This window comes from Tursiops truncatus, chromosome 1 (assembly GCF_011762595.2).
Source record: "Tursiops truncatus isolate mTurTru1 chromosome 1, mTurTru1.mat.Y, whole genome shotgun sequence".
NCBI lineage: Eukaryota > Metazoa > Chordata > Mammalia > Artiodactyla > Delphinidae > Tursiops > Tursiops truncatus.
The window spans coordinates 83,606,131-83,625,416 of record NC_047034.1 but is presented as its reverse complement, the minus strand read 5'-3'; the positions used below and the strand labels follow the sequence as shown (position 1 = coordinate 83,625,416).

The following is a 19,286-nucleotide window of genomic DNA, read 5'->3' as shown; positions in this document are numbered from 1 at the left end:
ACTGGGGTGCATGTATCTTTTCGAATTAGAGTTTTCTCTGGATATATGCAACGCTCTACAGTTTTTTATCAAGAGCCTACTATGTGCCAGCCATAGTGTTAGACACTGGGGATATAGCAGTGGCGGGGGGATGAAAATCCCCGCCCATATGTAGTATGTGGGAGAGTGGTAAGTAATAGGAAGAGACATGAACAGGAGAGGTGATAGGAACATGAAGAGTGGAGAAAGTTTGAGAGTTTAAATATGGTGGCCAGGGAAGGCCTCACTGGGAAAGTGCTGAGAAACACTGAGACCCAAGGGGCATGGTTATCTGGGGGGCGAGCATTCTGAGCAGAGGTCCTGGGGTGAAGTAAACCCAGCACATTCAAGAACCCCTGAAACAGCCAGTGTGGCTGGGTGGAGTGAGGTGGTGGGGGAGGGCAGATCATCTAGGGTCCTGTAGACCATTGTAACAACTCTAACTTTTACCCTGAGGGAACTGGGAAGCTGTTACATGGTTTTGAGCAGAGGAGTAATGCTATATGACTTGCATTTTGACAGGATCACCGCGGCTACTGTGTTGGAAATAGACTGAAAGAGGGCAGAGCTAGAAGCAAGAGACCAGCTAGGAGGCCACTCCAAAAACACAGGTGACAGATGATAAAAAAAATGTCTCAGGCCAGGTGATGGCAGCGGCGACCGCGAGAAGTAGTAACTAATGGAGCTATTTTTGAAGGATTGACTAATGTATTAGATGTGGGTGTAAGAGAAAGAGAAGAGGGAAGGAACGACACCAAGAATTTCAGCCGTGGAGGAGCAAGATGGGGGAGGGAAACTAAAAGGTCTCCCTTGTGACAAGTTAATTTTGAGATGCCTGTTAGGCATCCAAGCAGAGATTTAAAGAAAGCAATTGAATATATGAGTCTGGAGTTCAGGAGAGAGGTCTGAACTGAAGCTATAAATTTGAGTCATCAGCATAGAGATGGCACTTAAAGCCATGAGCTTGCATGAGATCATCAGTGACTGTAGAGGTACAGGGAAAGGGTCTAGGGTAGGGGTAGGTCCTAAGGGAAATCAACAGTCCCTTGCAAGTCACCCACTTTAGGAGAGATCATTATGGGGTCTGAGATTGGGAGGCTGACCTCCTCAGACAGGGAAAGAAAGGATTGCTTCTACTGACACAGGAGGCTTGGCAGAATTTAAAGTCTGAAGTCCTCAAGTTCATCAGAAACTGCCCATGTGTCCCCCTCCCAATTTTCAGAATCCTTCTCTTCCCAATCAATGCCCTAATTTTAACAGAAAAACTTGCAAGATTGTAAATTTTGTGGGGGTTTTTGGTAATAGCTTTTGAAAGATGTATTGGATTGACCAAAAATTGCCTTCGGTTTTTAAGTAAAAATAAAAGACACATTTTTCATTTTCACCAAGAACTTTACTGAGCAACATATTCACCCTTTTGTTCCACTACCTTTTGCCATTTTCCAGGCAACTTCATAATTCCATCTTCCCAAAACTTTTTATCTTTTTGAGCAAAGAACTGTTCCAGGTGCCTTTTACAGTCTTCCAGGGAATTGAAATTTTTTCCATTAAGAGAATTTTGTAAAGACCGAAATAAATGGAAATCTAAAGTTGCAATGTCTGATGAATACGGTGGATGAATCAGAACTTCCCAGCCAAGCTGTAACAGCTTTTGCCTGGTCATCAAAGAAACATGTGGTCTTGTGTTATCCTGATGGAAGATTATGCATTTTCTGTTGACTAATTCCGGATGCTTTTCATCGAGTGCCACTTGCAGTTGGTCTAACTGGGAGCAGTACTTGTTGGAATTAATTGTTTGGTTTTCCAGAAGGAGCTCATAATAGAGGACTCTCTTCCAATCCCACCATATACACAACATCACATTCTTTGGATGAGGACCGGCCTTTAGTATGGTTGGTGATGGTTCATTTCACTTGCTCCATGATCTCTTCTGTTCCACATTGTTGTACAGTATCCACTTTTTATCGCCCGTCACAATTACATTTAAAAACTGAACATTTGCATTATGTCTAAGTAGAGAATCACATGCGGAAATACAGTCAAGAAGGGTTTTTCTTGCTTAACTTATGTGGAACCCAAACTTCAAAGCAATGAACATAACCAAGCTGGTACAAATGATTTTCAACGCTTGATTTGAATATTTTGAGTATGTCGGCTGTCTCCTGTAAGGTATAACATTGATTGTTCTCAATTAATGTCTCGATTTGATTGCCATCAACTTCAACTGGTCTACCTGAGTGTGGGGCATCGTCCAGCAAGAAATCTCCAGCACGAAACTTCACAAACCACTTCTGACACGTTCAATCAGTCACAGCACCTTCTCTATACACTGCAAAAATCTTTTTTCTCTTGTGTTTCAGTTGCATTTTTACCTTTCTTGAAATACTAAAGCGTAATATGCTGAAAACGTTGCTTTTTTTCTTCCATCTTCAATATTAAACTGGCTACACAAAAATTCACCAATTTTGATGTCTTTTTTTAAATGCACGCTGATGTGACAGCTGTCACAATCCAATCTAACAAAACTTTTCAATGAAGTTAAAGACAGCTAATTACCTCTAGAGCCATCGTAAGGAAAAAAACGAATGAACTATTTGGCCAACCCAATAATTCACATACTGTATGATCCACCCCTTTAAAGCATACGATTCAATGGTTTTCAGTACATTCACTGATGTAAATTCTTTTTGCCTTGTAATTCAGCCACCTTCAAGATTAGACCTTGGGTTTGGATTTCAGAAATCTTGGCCTTGAACCCACAGAAGACAAAGTTTCTTTCAGGGCTTTCTGGTTTATCACTTGGATCTGGGCATATAGAGCATTGAGCTCATCGTTTTCTTTACCCAAGCTCTCCAGTGTACTTAAGGGCAACCAACTTCTTTACAATTTTTATTTGCACTATAATCTTCTGTGGAAGCAGCCACTTAATACTCAATGCCTTGTTTTTCCTAGGAGCTTGATTGTAGGTGATTACAGGTGGTCATGTAAGTTTGCCACTTAAATGCCGTGGACTACCAGTGTCCACTTTACCATTAGCAACAGAGTCTTTAAGCCTTTAAATCTAGTCAGATCAGTCAACCAATTCCATATTCCTATCCTTAAGCTTCTGTTCCCCTGGAACCACTTTTGGCACCAATAACAGTGTTCAGTCAGGGGAACGGAGTGACTGGTGTTATGGGACGAAGGACTTATTATAGGAATAAGACCTTGCACAGTTGTGCAAGGAGCTGGGGAAGTAAAGGCCTGAAAGTGATATTGGCTGATCAGGGGAAGAGTCACTCAATCAATCTGAGAAGCCAGACACGTCCAACCACTTATGAAGGGAGCCTCGTGGGTAGGTCTAGGGGAAGCTTTGGTGCTTCCATGGGTCCAGTCAAGTGTCTTGTGGTGGGCCTGGGGCCACTATTGGTCAGTGAGGCTAGCAGTTGGGGACATGTGCTGGACATGGAGAGGAGGAAGCAAAGGCATGCTGGAAAGTGCTAAGCACCTGTGCACCTGTCCTGATTGGCTACTGATGACAGTGACCTCTAGAGTCACTGCCGCTCATGCATTCCTGCCTTCATAGACAACTGAACTGTTTCAAGTTTTCGGCTATTATGTATAATGCCTCTATGAGCTATTATCATATACATATCTTTGTGTAGATACACACTTTTGTTTCTCTTGAGTAAAATCCTAGGAGTGTAATTTCTGGACTCTATCTTAAGTTTATATGTAACATTTGAAGAATTTGCCAAACTATTTTCCAGTGGCTATGCCATTTTATATTCCCACTGGCATGAAACTTGGTCTTTTCAATTGTTTTGCTTATAGCTCTTCTAGAGGGTATGTAGTGGTATCTCATTGTGGTTTAATTTGCATTTCCATGACGACTAATGATGTTGAGTTTGCTCTCATGCACTTATTAGCCATTCATCTATCTTCTTTAATGAAATGTATATTCAAATCTTTTGCCCATTTTTAATTTGGATTGTTTTTATTGTTGAGTTTTGAGAGTTTTCTATATATTCTGGATACAAGTCTCTTATCAGATATGTTACTTGCAAATATTTTCTCCCAATCTGTGGCTTGTCTTTCCATTTCCTTAACCATGTCTTTGGAAGTGTAAAAGAGTTTTTAATATTGGTGAAGTTCAATTTATCTATTTTTTTCTTTTTATGGATCATAGTTTTTTGTTTGCTCTGTTTTTTGTTATACCTAAGGACTCTTTGCCCAACCCAAGGTCATAAGTGTTTCCCCTATATTTTCTTCTAGAAGTTTGATATTCTTAGGTTTTCATATTTATACCTATGGTCTGTTTTTAGTTAATTTGTGTGCTTCTCAAACCTTAATGTACAGATTACCTAGGGAATCTTGTTAAATCCATGTCATGAAGAAAAAAATGCATATTCTGGTTCAGTGAGTCTACTGTGGTGGTACCTGAGAGCCTACATTTTTTAAAACCTCCATCTCTTCCCCTAAAATACTTATGGAAATCCCACTCAGGCAAGTTCTCTTATCTTCCTCCTCATCTTTGGCACAGCTGTTTACCATGCAGATCCACTCAGCTACTCTGAGTTCCTTCTAGTCCCCTCTTACCTCATTGCCCAGATTCTGCAACAGAAGGAAAGACAAAGGCAATCCTTCCCCTGCGGAAGGAGGGAGAGGAAAGGCCAAGATGGCAATGACAGAACTCTCATTAGAGGGTGGATGAAGGGAAGAGTCTGTGGATATTCACTTGTTAACATTTTTACTCCTGACCCATAATACAATAACTGGGGATAAGGGTAAGTAATGTGGTGACAGGAATTTTTTTGAGGAGAAAAAAGTGAGCAAATTTACACACTGAAGGAACAGGGCCAATCGAGTGGAACAATCTGAAATTTAATAAAGAAATCTGGGATGACTGATGGAGTGAGATCATCTTCCACTGAGGGAATTAGGAAGAGGAAAAGGATGGTCCAGGCTGAAATCTCTGAGCAGCTAAGGGGTGCAAGGAAGACCTTGAAAGAAGCCCTCAGTTCCCACCGTAGAACTAAGGGGCAAGGTCATTGAGGAGACAGAGGAAGATGGAAGGGTAGATTTAAGGGAAAAAAGTGGAATGTGGAGTAGTTGCTAAGGAGATGGGAGAAACACTAAGACACATGGAGGATTTCCAGCAGCACTGAGCCCTGGGAGGTTGGAAAGTGTGAATTTGTATGGTGATGCGATTTTCCTTAGCAGAGCTCATTGGTCTGAGTGTAAGTGGCTGGATTGATCCAGGGCTGACTGTTCTGGAGTAGATGGACAGCCATGGGGTACGAAGGTAAAGGGAAATGGTGAGAGAACAACCGAAGTGATGGATCATGGTAAGAAAAGAAGTAGAGCCAAAGGGAGAAAAGAGTTGGGGGCCAAATGAGCAGTTCTGGAACCAGAGGTCACACTGGGGTTGAAAGTGTGTGTTAAGGGAGTGAATGAGCTGCAAGGGTGGGATGCTGTTATCAGAAAGAAAGTTGGGTGTTAAGCTTCAGAACTGGAGCCATTCTAGGTGTTAGATCCAGACCATGGGAATGAAGTAGAGGAAAGATGAGAGTTGTAAAACAATGGCAGAGCAATAGAAGGGTTTGTTCTGTTACAGCATCTGTCTGATTTTGTGCTCTACACTACCCATCAAGTCAGAAAGCTGTGGTCACTGCCCTGAAGGAGCAATTGCAAACCCAAGGGACAGACACAGGAAAGGCAGATCTCTGGATAAGTAGACTCCTAGGTGGGTGTACCTGGGAGGTATGGGGAGTAACTGGATGAAGAGTTAGGTAGGAGAGAGACATGGGACTTTCAGCTTTGCATAGGGCTGGTCCAGGAGGAATGAATTTCCCACCTACTGTCAATTCTCATTATAAAAAGATGGGATTGCAAAAGGGGAAGGAAAGAAGGGAGCTGACATTTACTGAGGGCCTGGCACTGTGCTAAGGGCTTTATATGCAAATACATTATCTTATTTCTCTTCAAATAATCCATTTTACAGACGAGGCATTTGAGGATTTGGCAGGGTAAGTAACTTGTCCAAAGATGTACAACTATGAAACCAATGAGCCAGAATCCCAATTGTCCAAGTCTTTTGCATTTTTCCTTTTTGACTGAAGAGCAAAAGCAGAGGGTCTGAGCTGCTAGGAGAGGATTCAGATCCAGCTTCAAACGTGGCCTTTGCAAAGTGCCTTCTCCTTCATTCACCCATCAGCTCATGTCTCAGAGTGGGGCTGGGATCAAAGAAAGACAGTCTGCCAGCTAAAAAGAAATTTCCAAAATTACTCAAGCACCGTAAAGGGAATATATGACTCTGGACAACACTTCCTAAAAATCCTTTCATCTATTTCCCTCACCCACCACAGCCTTCCCTCTCTTCTCTCTTCTCCTAAATTCTTGAGAAAAAATTTCTTCTAAAGTCTGCCCCCAGGCCTTTGCTCTTTTTCCTGTGCCCTGGGAGAAACTTGGGCAACACAGCCTCCCTAGTGGGCAGGAGAAGGGGAGAGTTTGGAAACACACATGCATTATCGATAGTTGATGTCTTGTCACGAGAAGCATTCTCCCTGTTTTTGAGAGGAAACGGAAGCATGCAGGAGGCATCCTGCCCATAATCACTGCAGCTGGTTTGAGGGAAATCATCACTGAACTCCACCTTGAACTTTTAGACCACTACCTTGAACTTCTGAAACTGATACCATATAATTTACTGTTTAATTCAGTCTGCTCTGTGTTATTCTTGTTTTGTTCCTGGCTGTTTTGGATTCAGTCGGAATAGCTTTCCTTAGCCTTGGGTTTCTAGTATAATTGTTCCACCACTGTCTCTCTAATTATGTGGCTGTCGTCCTTCAACTCTTATTTTCATGTATCTGTATCATTTATTCTGAGCTTCCTCCAGTCTTTTTTGGGAAAGGAACAGAGCATAAGTAAATAAAATATCAGTTTCATATGCATTAATGTTATATCTCCAACCTGATTGTGAGCACCTTGAAGATAGAAATTGTGCTTCAGACCTCACTTGATCACAGCCCCCTGGTGCCTAGAGGGGTACCTCGCAGGTATTCCACAAACCCTTATTTCACAAATACTTTTAATTGATTAAGGAAGGTAAGAGGCTGGCATGTATTGAATACTTACTCCTGACAGATACTCTGCAAACAATATTACATTTCATCTACACAAGAAATGAGGTGTTATTATTCCTGTTTTAGTAAGATGACCAACTCATCCTGGTTTGTTTGGGACATTCTTGGTTTTGACACTAAAAGTCCTGCATCCTAGGCAAACCCATGATGGGTGGTCACCCCACATTTTAGAGATGAGGATGTTGAGTCTTAAAGAGCTTCGTTATCTTCTTCAACTTGTCTTGCAAATTCAAATCCAAGTCTGTCTAGAGTATGGAACTAGTGTATTAACAGGACAGACTGGAATATTCGAGAAAAAGAAACTGGGGTTGTCCAGGGCGCTCTGGTAAAGGCTGTGGCGTACCCCGGCAAGTGATTCATGGGTTCTCATTGCAATTGCCAGGGTGATGAGAGGTAGCTATGAGGTCCTGCGGAGGAGGAGGGCTGTTTAAAGAGCTGCAGGTGGCAGGGCTGGGAGCTGGTCTGAGGGCTAACTACAGAGGGGACAGTGCTGAAGGGCAAGAAGACAACCTCAAGTGGATTCTTTTCATCCCAAACAAGCCACCTTGAACTTTTTGTTGCAGTCACCAAGGGTGTGTCCCCTGCTGATTGTATCAGACCTGATTCTCACTGACTGCATCAGCTGATGCTAACTTTACCACTTACAGAGGAACAGATGAGTAATTTGGACCCGATCATTATTCCCTGCTTACTACGTGTCAAATACTTATGGAAGGAAATACGTGTTTAGTTTACAGCTGATAATAGGGAGCCCATTAGCTCCCCCCAGTTATCCTTCTTCCCTCCGGCAGTCAGGGAGTTGCTCAACCTTGAAGGAGAACAGCTGAAGACTTTCTGCTGTATGGGAAGGATCACATTTCTTTCCTGCCACCAAGTTTATCGACTGTCTAGGAATTTTTCCTGTGTTCTACATTTTTGTCTATTCAGGTTCTCTGTTTCCAAATCTCTTTCTCACTTTACAAAAAATGAGGCCCTTGTGGTACTGAAGATCCGAAACCTCCAAATTCCACAACTGTCCCCAGCACGGTTTCTGATACTTCCCACCTGACAGGACAACCCAATCGATTGCTTTCCTCAGGCTCAGGGATGACCAAGGAATGCCCAGGATGTTCTGGTTCCCTTAATTCATGTGAACTCGTGTTTTTATTTTATTTTATTTTTTATTGAAGTATAGTTGATTTACAATGTGTTAATTTCTGCTGTACAGCAAAGTGATTCAGTTACACATATATATACATTCTTTTTTATATTCTTTTCCATTATGGTGTATCACAAGATATTGAATATAGTTCCCTGTGCTATACATTAGGACCTTGTTGTTTATTCATCCTATATATAATAGCTTGCATCTGCCAACCCCAAAGGCCCACTTCATCCCCCGCAATCCCCTCCCCCTTGGCAACCACAGCTCTGTTCTCTGTGTTTGTGAGTCTGTTTCGGTTTCATAGATAGGTTTATTTGTGTAATATTTTAGATTCCACATATAAGGGATATCATATGATATTTTCTTTCTCTGTCTGACTTACTTCATTTAGTATGATAATCTCCAGGGTCCATCCATGTTGCTGCAAATGGCATTATTTCATTCTTTTTACGGCTAATATTCCATTGTATATATGTACCACGTCTTCTTTATCCATTCATCTGTCAATGGACATTTACATTGTTTCCGTGTCTTGGCTATTGTGAGTAGTGCTGCTATGAATGTAGGGATCTGTGTATCTTTTTGCATTATAGTTTTGTCTGGATAGATGCCCAGCAGAAGGATTGCTGGATTATACAGTAACTCTTATTTTTAGTTCTTTGAGGAACTTCCATAGTCTTCTCCATAGTGGTTGCACTAACTTACATTCCCACCAACAGTGTAGGAGGGTGAACTCATGCTTACGGAGCCACACACTGAGCTCGGAGCTGGGCACCCAGGGCAGAATGGCATGGTTCTGTCCGAAAGGAGCTCACAGGATAGTAAGGTACTCACAGTCTTTATGCATTTGTGAAGGAAAAAAATATGTCATTATGGTTTATGTTACCGATGTGATTAAAAAGCACTTTTATCCTTTGAAAGGCCCCAAATGATAATAAAATGGAGCAACACAGGACATGATAACCAGCTATCAATCAGAAAAGTATTTTCAGAATGACAAAATGAAAGAGAAAACAAATGTATTATGGCCTTGTGTGGATGACACCAGTGAATGCAAATTGTTACTCTTGTTTGAGGTCCACTATTTTTCCAGATTCCTTTTTTTATTTATATATAACTTTATCCAAACACAACAAATTTTAAATTCTATGTCTTATATACTTTAGAGTTTATTAGCTAAATAATCCTATGATTCTCAAGCTATAGCTGCCACTGATTCTTAGAGTCTAGGATTCTTTTGACAGATTTTCATAAATCAGATTTATATATAGTTATAATTCAGATAAAATTTACACTCTTGTTGTAAGTGGAATTACTAAGAGTAAAAGCTTTCAATTTTTAAATCACTGGGCTCACCTGCTTCCAGAAAAATGATCTCTCACCTCAAACTGCTTTTATTTGCAACTCTTCCAGCAATCAGAACTCTACAAGTCAATTTATGGGTCTGGATTTGAGAGTTTGCTACTTTAATTAGGCATATAAATCCCTCTGCTTCATTTTCCATTACAGCTCTGTGTCTGTCCAAACTTGCTCTATTGAAGTACAGAGTATATCATGTATTCAACGAGTAGTAAGTCCACCTTGGAGACTTACCAGATGGCCGTGATTTATCAAGGGTGGTCAGAAGATCAATGTTTCAAATACTCTTTAATGTGGATAAAAGAAACTTTGTTAATAATTTCTTCATGCTAGGTTAGATTTACTTTAGGAAACATGGTATTATGATGGGATTTCAAAAAGATTTTTTTTTAAATTTTAAATACCCTGAAGAAAGAGAAACAAATATATCTAGAATACCAAGGGTAATAGAGGAGGTAAGAAGAGGTAGATAACATTTTTCCTTACTTATAACCCGGCTCTGAGTTCAACAGCCTCTCTAAACATATGTCTTTGGTTCACTTCATCGAGGCCAGAAAATGATTTTTTTAACTTTCAGTCTCTAAGGACAATATCTTCAAGAAGTTATGGGTCACCAGGACCAACTAGAACTTTCACAAAATAAGCCACTAACCTTCTGGGTGAACTTCTGCAGGGGTGTCTGGCTATCCAGCTCCAGCTGTGTTTGCAGCAGACCCACACTGAAAAACAATGTACATAAGAGACAAGATTCCTTCTGAGAAAATGTATGGGTTGTATGCTGAAGGAAAAGAAAAAAATTCACAATGAGAACTTGACTCTCCCCAATAATCTTGTATTTCTCCCCTGAGTTCTGTGGGGAGTGGGGAGAGTTGGCCTATCAAAGGAGGACAGTTTACATCCTCCTTTTCCATCACATCACCTTTCCATCTTCCCCCAAATGGCCAAATCTCTTTCAAGGTTATGAGAAGTTGTTCCCAAGGCAAGAAATGATCTTGGGAAACTGAGCATCAGCAACTCTGAGGTTTAAAGGGAGAGTTAATAGTGATGTAAAATGCAAAGGTAACACTGAATGACCCCCACATTTCCATTATGATTTCAAAGAGAACATTTCACAGAAGCCCGACCACCCAGGATCACAGGCTAGTATTGAACCCCAAAGTCTATAAATGACTGACCCTTCAAACCAAGTCATATTGATTTTAGCTTAGAAAGAGTCTGGTGTTGATGATACCAAGATTCTATGTTTGTAGGGAAGAGTTCTGGCCAGCAGCCATCCCCTGCATGCTGGGTCTCAGACTGAGTCGTGAGACTCAACACAACCACCAACATGAATGAAACCTTTGTTTTGAGGGGATGGGAAGGTGGAGGGCAGTTGCAGTTACTGAAGACCTACTTACTGTATTCCAGGCACTCTGCCAGGCACTGAACATATAGAGTCCCTTTTAATCTCAGCACAAATCTGATTTGCTCCAAACAACATTGACAAAGAAAAGAAAAATGATCTGTACAGGCCATTAGAGGCTTTAAAAGTGTTCTATGCAAACCGTAGTATGTATTCTCAGCCTGCCTGTCTTCGTCATGGCTCGATCCCCAGGGTCTAGCACAGGGCCTCACATGCGGTAAGTATTCAATAAGTATTTTTGAATGAATGTCCATTTTTAACCCATTCCCCCATTAGAAAAATAAAATCCCACATTTTGCTATATAATTTCCAAACAGTTAAATATCTTAATAAAAAAATAATGCAATGGAAATTTCAAGTAAGGCTTTTCAAATTATATGTATCCTGCTCTTTGCCATCCCATCCGAGGGCCCATGTCTCACTGGTTAAAAATTATTGCCTTAGAAGTAGCTGAGCGTGGAGTTTAAAAATGAGAAGAAGATCAAAAGGAAGTAACCATGGGTGTGTACAGTAGCTACACACTAAGCTATCCATTGTGGGGCCTTTATACAGGCAAAGAGTCAGAACGATGCCTGACGAAGTCCATGATAAATTATGCGATAAAATAAAAAAATACAATAAAATATTCTACATCCACTAAAATCAAGATTTTAAGGATATTTAATGATATGGGGAAATACTGTATTATTATAAGTGAAAAAAGCAGGATGCAAAACTTTGTGCGTGTTTTCATTGTTGTAATGCATATACATTACATGCATGGGAAAATGGGAGAAGGAAATACACCAAAATGTTAGTTGTGATTATTTATGGGTGGTGGAATTATTAGTGATGTACAATTCTTCTTCATACTTGTCAGTATTTTCTACTATTTTTATAATACATATGTATTACATAATCTTAAAATTTTTTTAAGAAAGAAGGATTTGATAATAGAATCACAGAGGTCAAAAATATAGGGTTGACTTCTCCCTGATGCCACGATTGACTCTAGGGAAATGGCAGAAGTTTTTATACTAAATAGAATAACTTTTTGCTAATTTTTTAAAGGAATTCTCCCCTAAATTAGGCCTCAGTTCGGCATAGTCAGCCACATTGCTGATTTGACTCAATAATTTTGTCTTCATAGTTTTCCATGTCAGTCCAGACAATAGCCACTCTGAAATTTATGTTTGTATTCTGTGAGAAAGGCTTCAAAAGTTAGTAAGACACGTCTGTAAATAGTGTCATTCGTCCACTCAAAAATCATTATGTACCTACTGGGCCCCAAGCGCTGTGGTGAACACTGGGAAAAGGTCCATTTCATTCTGAGGTTTTTATATCATCACTCTCCATCTGGGATGTGCCAGGAGAAATGCAATCAGAAAGGATGACTCAACAACGAAGAAGGCAATCTTGCCATTTGTGCCACCATGTATGGAACTTGAGGACATTATGTTAAGTGAAATAAGACAGAGAAAGACAAATACTGTATGATCTCACTTATATGTGGAATCTAAAAACTCCAAACTCATAGAAAGAGAGAGTAGAATGGTCGTTGCCAGGGGCTGGGAGTCGAGGGAAATGGGGAGATATTGGTCAAAGGGTATAAACTTCCAGTTATGAGATGAATAAGTTCTGGAGATCTAATGCACAACATTGTGATTAGAGATAACAATACTGTTTTATTATACACTTGAAAGTTGCTAAGAGAGTAGATCTTAAATGTTCTCACCACACACACCCACAAAAAAGATAATTATGTGAAATGATGAAGGTGTTAACTAACCTTACTGTGGTAATCATTTCACAATATATATGTGTATTAAATCATCACATTGTATGCCTTAAACTTACATAATGTTACATGTCAATTAATCTCAATAAAGCTAGGAAAAAAATGTTTTTAAAGGATGAGAATTGAGTCAAAAGCCCTGCCTGGTCCTGCAGGCAGCTGGGATCTGCCTTGTGGGAGCTTCACCTGTTCCAGGTCTTACTCAGCTCAAAGGGCTAGGCCAGAAAATACCAGAAAGAGCCTACAGGTCCTCACTGAAACCCTCCAAGCCTGGATGGGCAGAGTCTTTGTTGAGAGAAGCCATGGGGGAGAAATGAGTGTTAAATTTAAAGAGAAATATTTTAAAATTATACTTCTGCCAGAATGACATCAACTATGACAATAATATGATGGTACTAATAATAAATAAACAGACAAATAAAGGCAGCTACAGGGAGCAGTGTGCATACTTACACTGTGACATCTCTCAACCTCAGAGTCCTTTTCTGCAAAATGGGGACAATATTGCTCCTTTTGCAAGGTTGCTTTGAGAATTAGAAATAATATATGTAGCTGGCAGGATACAATCCCTGACAAATATTAGGCATTCCATCATGATAGATATAAAGCCTGTCTTATCCTGCAGCACTTCATACTTTGAGTTACCTACTTTGTATGGCAGGGTTTTTTTTCTTTTTTTTAATGAGAGATGAAACAGCCAGAAGATAGCCAGGAAGTGGGAAAGAGCACAAAACAAGGGTCTGTTGGAAGAACTGAGGGACTTTATAGAGCGAAGGCCTTGAACTGCAAGTGAGTGTTAGAGCGCCCCCTTCAGGCAGGGTTTGGTGTGCATTAGTCCGATGTGGGGGGCAGTTTAAACAAGCCACACAGAGCCAGGTGAAATCCCAGCACGTGTCTCTGCTTTGTTTGTTTTTCTTTCAAAAATGGTATTACTTATTCAACCAGCTTTGCACAATAGAGCTAAAATTACTGTATTTAACATTAACATATCTATATTACTATACTTAATTAATGCATGATTTAGAGCAAGTTTCTTTTTTTTTAATGCCAACATCATGATCTAAATAGGTAGCTTTCTCATTAACCTTGGATGTTAATCAGTGCCTTTTTTTCACCCTGAATCTTTCTTGGTTCATCAGAACCCAGTTTGTCATCTCTCAAAACCACCAGCACCATTTCTTTTTTTTTTTTCCCCAATTTATGTGTGTGTGTGTGTGTGTGTGTTTTTTTCCTGGAAAACACGGTTTATATTAAAAGTGGAAAAATATTTTCGATTTGATTCTGGGCTCTACTATCTTCTCTAAGTTTACTATGTGTTTTGCCTTCTATATATCATTAATGGCATCAGAATAATTTGAAATAAAAATTAAAAAGCTCTTTATACTCCTTCTCACAGGAGCCATATCAGTTTGAACTGACCAAGGCCATTTCTATTCCACAAGTACAGTACATAACAAGCACCTATTAACCATTAATTCTGTTAAAAAGAAACATTATGCTAAAAGCTCAAGAGAACACAAGAGAAGTATAAAACACAGACTCTTGCCCTTGAGGGTTTTCTAATCTAGTTGTGAAGACAAAACACACACAGATGAAATGGTTAAGTCACAAGGAAGAAAATAATTGTGAGCTTCTCTACACTAGGACTCATACTTCATTCAGCTCTACATGCCCCATTCCCAATACCTAGAACAGTAACCTAGAACATAACGTAGGGGTTCGACAGATGTTTATTGAATTAAACTGAATAGCACGATGATAGAGAGAATAAATGCTGAATGACTGTAGAAGAAATTCCCCTTTTCTTGCTTATTTTTCTCTTTAACACTTGCCACCTTGTTGCACAAGATCATTTATTTTGTTTATCATTAATTTCATCCCTCTAAATGCGAGCTTTCTGAAGGCAGAGATTTTTGTCTGTTTTACTCACTGCATCTCCACAGAGCATAGGCCTGTGTCTGGAACATGTTCACCCAATAAATATTTGTTGAATGAATGAATGAGTGAATGAATGTTTTAGCCATAATTTATCAAGGGAGTGCACAAAAGTAAGGTTGAGGTTCCTGAAGTCTTGTGGAATTTTAAGTTCAGGGTTAATGACCTGAACACAACATAAAATATTTACCAAAGATGTACCAGTGTGTTTGTTGCAGCTTTATTTATCATCATGGTACTGGAAACCATTTAAGAGAGGAATAGCTAAGCAAATTATAGTACATCTCTATAATGGATATCATAAATCCATTAAAACAGCAACAGAGATCTGTATTCTTTGGGTGGATACTTATGATATGTTAGAAGTGATAAAATAAAATCACAGTACAGTCCTATTTTTAAAACAATTATTGGAGGGGGAGGCTAGAGGTATACGAACAAAAAAAATGTGTGGAAGGATTTACAGAATGTTATTACTAGTTGGCAGGAGTAAGGGTGAGATTTTCATTTGCTTTTTTAAATTTTTGTTTTTTTAAACATTTCTTATTGTCTGATTTTAAAACAAAAACAATCGTAATATGCATGCATTATTTTAAAATCAGAAGAAAAGGGTATTTTCATCTTTAAAAAGAAGGCTGGGAATTTCATCCTGCAACAGTCCCAGGAGTGTAGAAATGATCTGCTTGGGTCCTGATGTGGGCCTGTGCTCATTACCTTCCCCGCACCCTGCTTCTCTGTACCTCCCAGTGGCTGTTGTGTGACGTAAATTGTAGTTGACTGTAACTGATTTAGGCCGTCTGGGATTAACTTGAGGGGATATTGATTTCAGCGGGTGGTCAAATTTAATAGCTAGAGGTCATTACAGAAGTTTCTCTCTCCATCTTTCTTCTTGACAAAGTCTGCCCTGGATTACCAACTGAACTTCATCAATGAAATCCCAGAGAACTGCTGTCTCTGGTCCTGACAGCAAGATTCTGTGCCCTAGTAAGAGAACTGGCCCCAAATTCCACCACTAAAGGATCAAATAGACAGGGTCATCACTGGGTTGGTAATAAGAGAGCTAGATAGAAGCTTTGGCTGGGTGACTGTGTCTTGGAAGTTATTGTGATTGGGGGCTGGGGAAATTTAGGCATATTCTTCTTACCCAGGGCCCCGGGGTTATGCCACTGACATGAGGTGTCCTCTAGGCTTGTAGAGTTCCAAACGACCACTTTATCATGCTGGTTCTGGTTTAACCACCAATGCCTGTAACTAGGGGGGTGTTCTCCTTTAGAGATGTAGTAGCTGTTGGTCCAGAGATCTGGAGCAATGCAGGGAAGCAGGAGGTAGGAACAGCGTGGACTTTCACCACCAGATTGACTTGGGATAAGGTCTTAAATTCTCTAAACTTCAGTTCTCTCATCCATAAAGTTGTGTTATTAACATGTTCCTCACAGAGTTTTAAAGAATACATGAAATTACAAAATGCCTAACCAGTGCATGGCACATAGTAGGGTTCAGTAAATGCTTATTCTTCTATCAATGTCTACAAGTGTCTCCATCTGATTGGAGATTCCTAACGGGTAAATGAAAACTGTTTCTCTACTCACAATACTTCCAACACCAAATGTGAGGGTTTTTCACACCTGGCAATTCTCCAATTTTCTGCAGATACCAACTGGGTGCCCTGCAATTTAACTCAGTTCTGATATTAACCACCGGAGTTAGTGCAGACCCCGCAGGTTAAGGGCTCAGTCCCACAAGACTATTCTCCACTTCAGATGCCAGTTGCAAGAAGTGTGTCCCCAGGTTACCCACACTTCTGCCCAACTTGGCTACAGATCAGGGCTTCCCTCAACCCCCCTCCTGGGATTCGATAATTTGCTATAATGGCTCACAGAACCCAAGGAAACACTCTACCAGGGACAAAAACCAAATGTATATTTCTTCTTATATCACAGTATCACAATGGGCCTCAAGACGCTGAACAATAAAGATATCCTCATTTTTCATAGTATAGGTATTTATTACTTGATTTATTTAATGGCTATTAAGAAAGGGAAGAGGGACAATATATGAGGATCCCACTAAGTGCCAGACGGTCTTCTGGATGTCATGCTTACATCATGTTCTCAAACTCAGTATCACTGTATGAAAACCCTGTACAGATTGTCACAGAGGCTAAGTGACTTGCCCAAGATCATGTAAGTGGCAGAGCTGGTATCTGAATCCAAGTCTATCTGCTCCCAAAGCCTATTTTTATAGACTATATTTAGGTTGTTTTAAGTGGGAGAAATAGTATGAAATCCTGTTATCCTATTATTTTCAGGGTGAGAGATGGTCATCCCTCTAAATAGGTATGGTCAGAGTTTAATTCTACTTCAGTCACGAAGTTCCCCCCACTACCACTTATTCAGCTGGAGACTGAGTCTGGTTATATAATACGTGATAATGATGACAGTAACGCACATTTTTAACAACTTATATCCATCAGGCTAAATGCATTATATGGATTCTCATTTCATCTTTCACAAGTCCATGAAATAGGCATTATTATTCCCATTTTAAAGATGAGAAAACTGACATACAATGTCAATAAACTGACAATACTTATAAATAAACAAACAACTTATAAATAAACAAACTGACAATACTTAATCCTAAGTAACGTGCCCAAACAGGAGAGACTAATTTGAGTGACTCACCACTGAACTCCCCACCTCCCATGGAAAGATGATTCTTGAGCAGACTGGTAGCAACGCATCACACCCTGATCAGGATTCCAGGGCTGAGGCAGGAGACTGGTGCATCTCTCCCTTCCAACTCCTAGAATGAAGTGGCACCTGCTTCACAAGGTCCAGGGATGGCTCAAAGGGTGACCTCTTGCCCTGTCCCCAGAGGTTTGTTCTCACCCTCGAGGGCCAGGAGGCAGCTGGGAAAGCCAGTAACACCTGATGTGGCCTTCATAGAGCAGGGGCCAGGCGAGTGGGGAGCTTCTGGGCTTAGAGTGTCAAAGAAGGCCATGGGAAAAAAAAAAAAAAAAAACTGGCTGAGGCAGAGATTCAGTCACATGTTCCAAAGGAACTTTTTGTGACCATGACTCACCAAGCAACACTGTTTTACATATGGAGCGGTTATGTAAATTTTCTTCCCCAGAAAGAAAAATCATTGTCAGACTAAGAAAAGATACAAACAAAAATAACACATATAGGAGACAGGAGACTTTAAAAATATAAATTAAATCTCACAAGATGAAGACAAAATTATATAAAACTACACTTCAGTATTTCCCATTACTGTACAGTTTTCAATGGTTATTTGTTATAAAATATGGAATTATTTTTCCAAAGGCTCACAGCACACAGGGAGCTTCTTCACGGAATACCAGCATGCAGATAGCTTGTTTAAAAATGCAGCTTGTAAGTAAATAAGCAACAAGTCCTTGATCTCGGGTCCACGCAGACCAGCCATCTGCTTCTGCCCACGTGACAGAGAACGTTATCTTAAAGGGCCAGGATTTCTTAAAGCAAGCCTAGTTCCCTAATACAGTGGCCTTCAATTTTTTTCAATCACACAACTTCAGCAGTAAAAATATTTGTACATGTACCTAATATAAGTACTATATTTATTTATCTATAAGTTATAGGTAAGTGTACCTCTATCATTTGCTAATATCTCAAGGCTTAATATACACTTAGAGTGTGGCTTACCGTAAACACCAGTGGAGAAAAAGGCACTGTCCTCTTGATAATTTCTAAATTTGTTTTTGCCAACTTATTGTCTGATCTGATTAGATGGTCTTTGTTTCTCACTTCATAATATATCTGATAGTAAGCATATATCAGATTAGGGACAGTGCCATTTTCTTGTTGTTGACTTGGATTTGTGTTATCTTCAACACACTCTTTCTTTCTTTGCAGGGTTCTTAAGCTACTCCTCCATTTGTGAGGGTTCATTTAATTAAAACAAAACAGTACAATCTGTATATCCTCACAAGGAGCGCAAAAGAGGATATTATAATACTCTGAAAGCAGAGGAGTGAAGGAAGATACAACCATCAGCCTGTGTGTGTGTTCATGCACATGTGTACATGTGACACTCAGTGTGCCTCAGGAGACCCCTTACGTTCTGTGTGACATGGGACCAACAGACATACAGACCAAACAAGCATGTATGGATCACTCTGTGTGGTAAATGAAATTAAAGCTTGACTCTTATTTTTAGTTAAGATATATGCAAACATTCCAATATTTTCTTCCTGTATCCCCTATAGAACATTTTGCCCTTCCTGAGCTGCCCAGTCCCCACTCTGGGCTACCAGGGCCATGTCCTCCTAGATTTAGGTGCCATTGGAGTCCATGTCTGTGGGTAGGTTGGTGGGGTTTTGATCCCCCTCTGAGTCAGGTCACCTATAAAGAGACCTCAAACCTTGCATCATGGTAACAAAGACTTCTTTGGAAAGCCTCTAGAAGGGAAAGGAAGAGATGCGCAAGGTTTTCCATCAGCTCTCCCTCACCCTTAGCCACAGGACAGCCACTAATCCAATTTCTG

General features: G+C 40.1%; 1 long non-coding RNA gene across 1 annotated transcript; it reads right to left on the bottom strand.

The window, feature by feature from the left end:
* Positions 1 to 316: 316 nt before the first annotated feature.
* LOC109547335 (uncharacterized) lies at positions 317 to 18,145 on the bottom strand. Its single transcript, XR_002173044.3, has 3 exons — positions 17,441 to 18,145; positions 10,298 to 10,364; positions 317 to 6,261 (listed from the first exon to the last, which is right to left on the bottom strand). It is a non-coding gene; the product is annotated as an uncharacterized lncRNA (long non-coding RNA).
* Between the last annotated feature and the right edge of the window lie 1,141 nt (positions 18,146 to 19,286).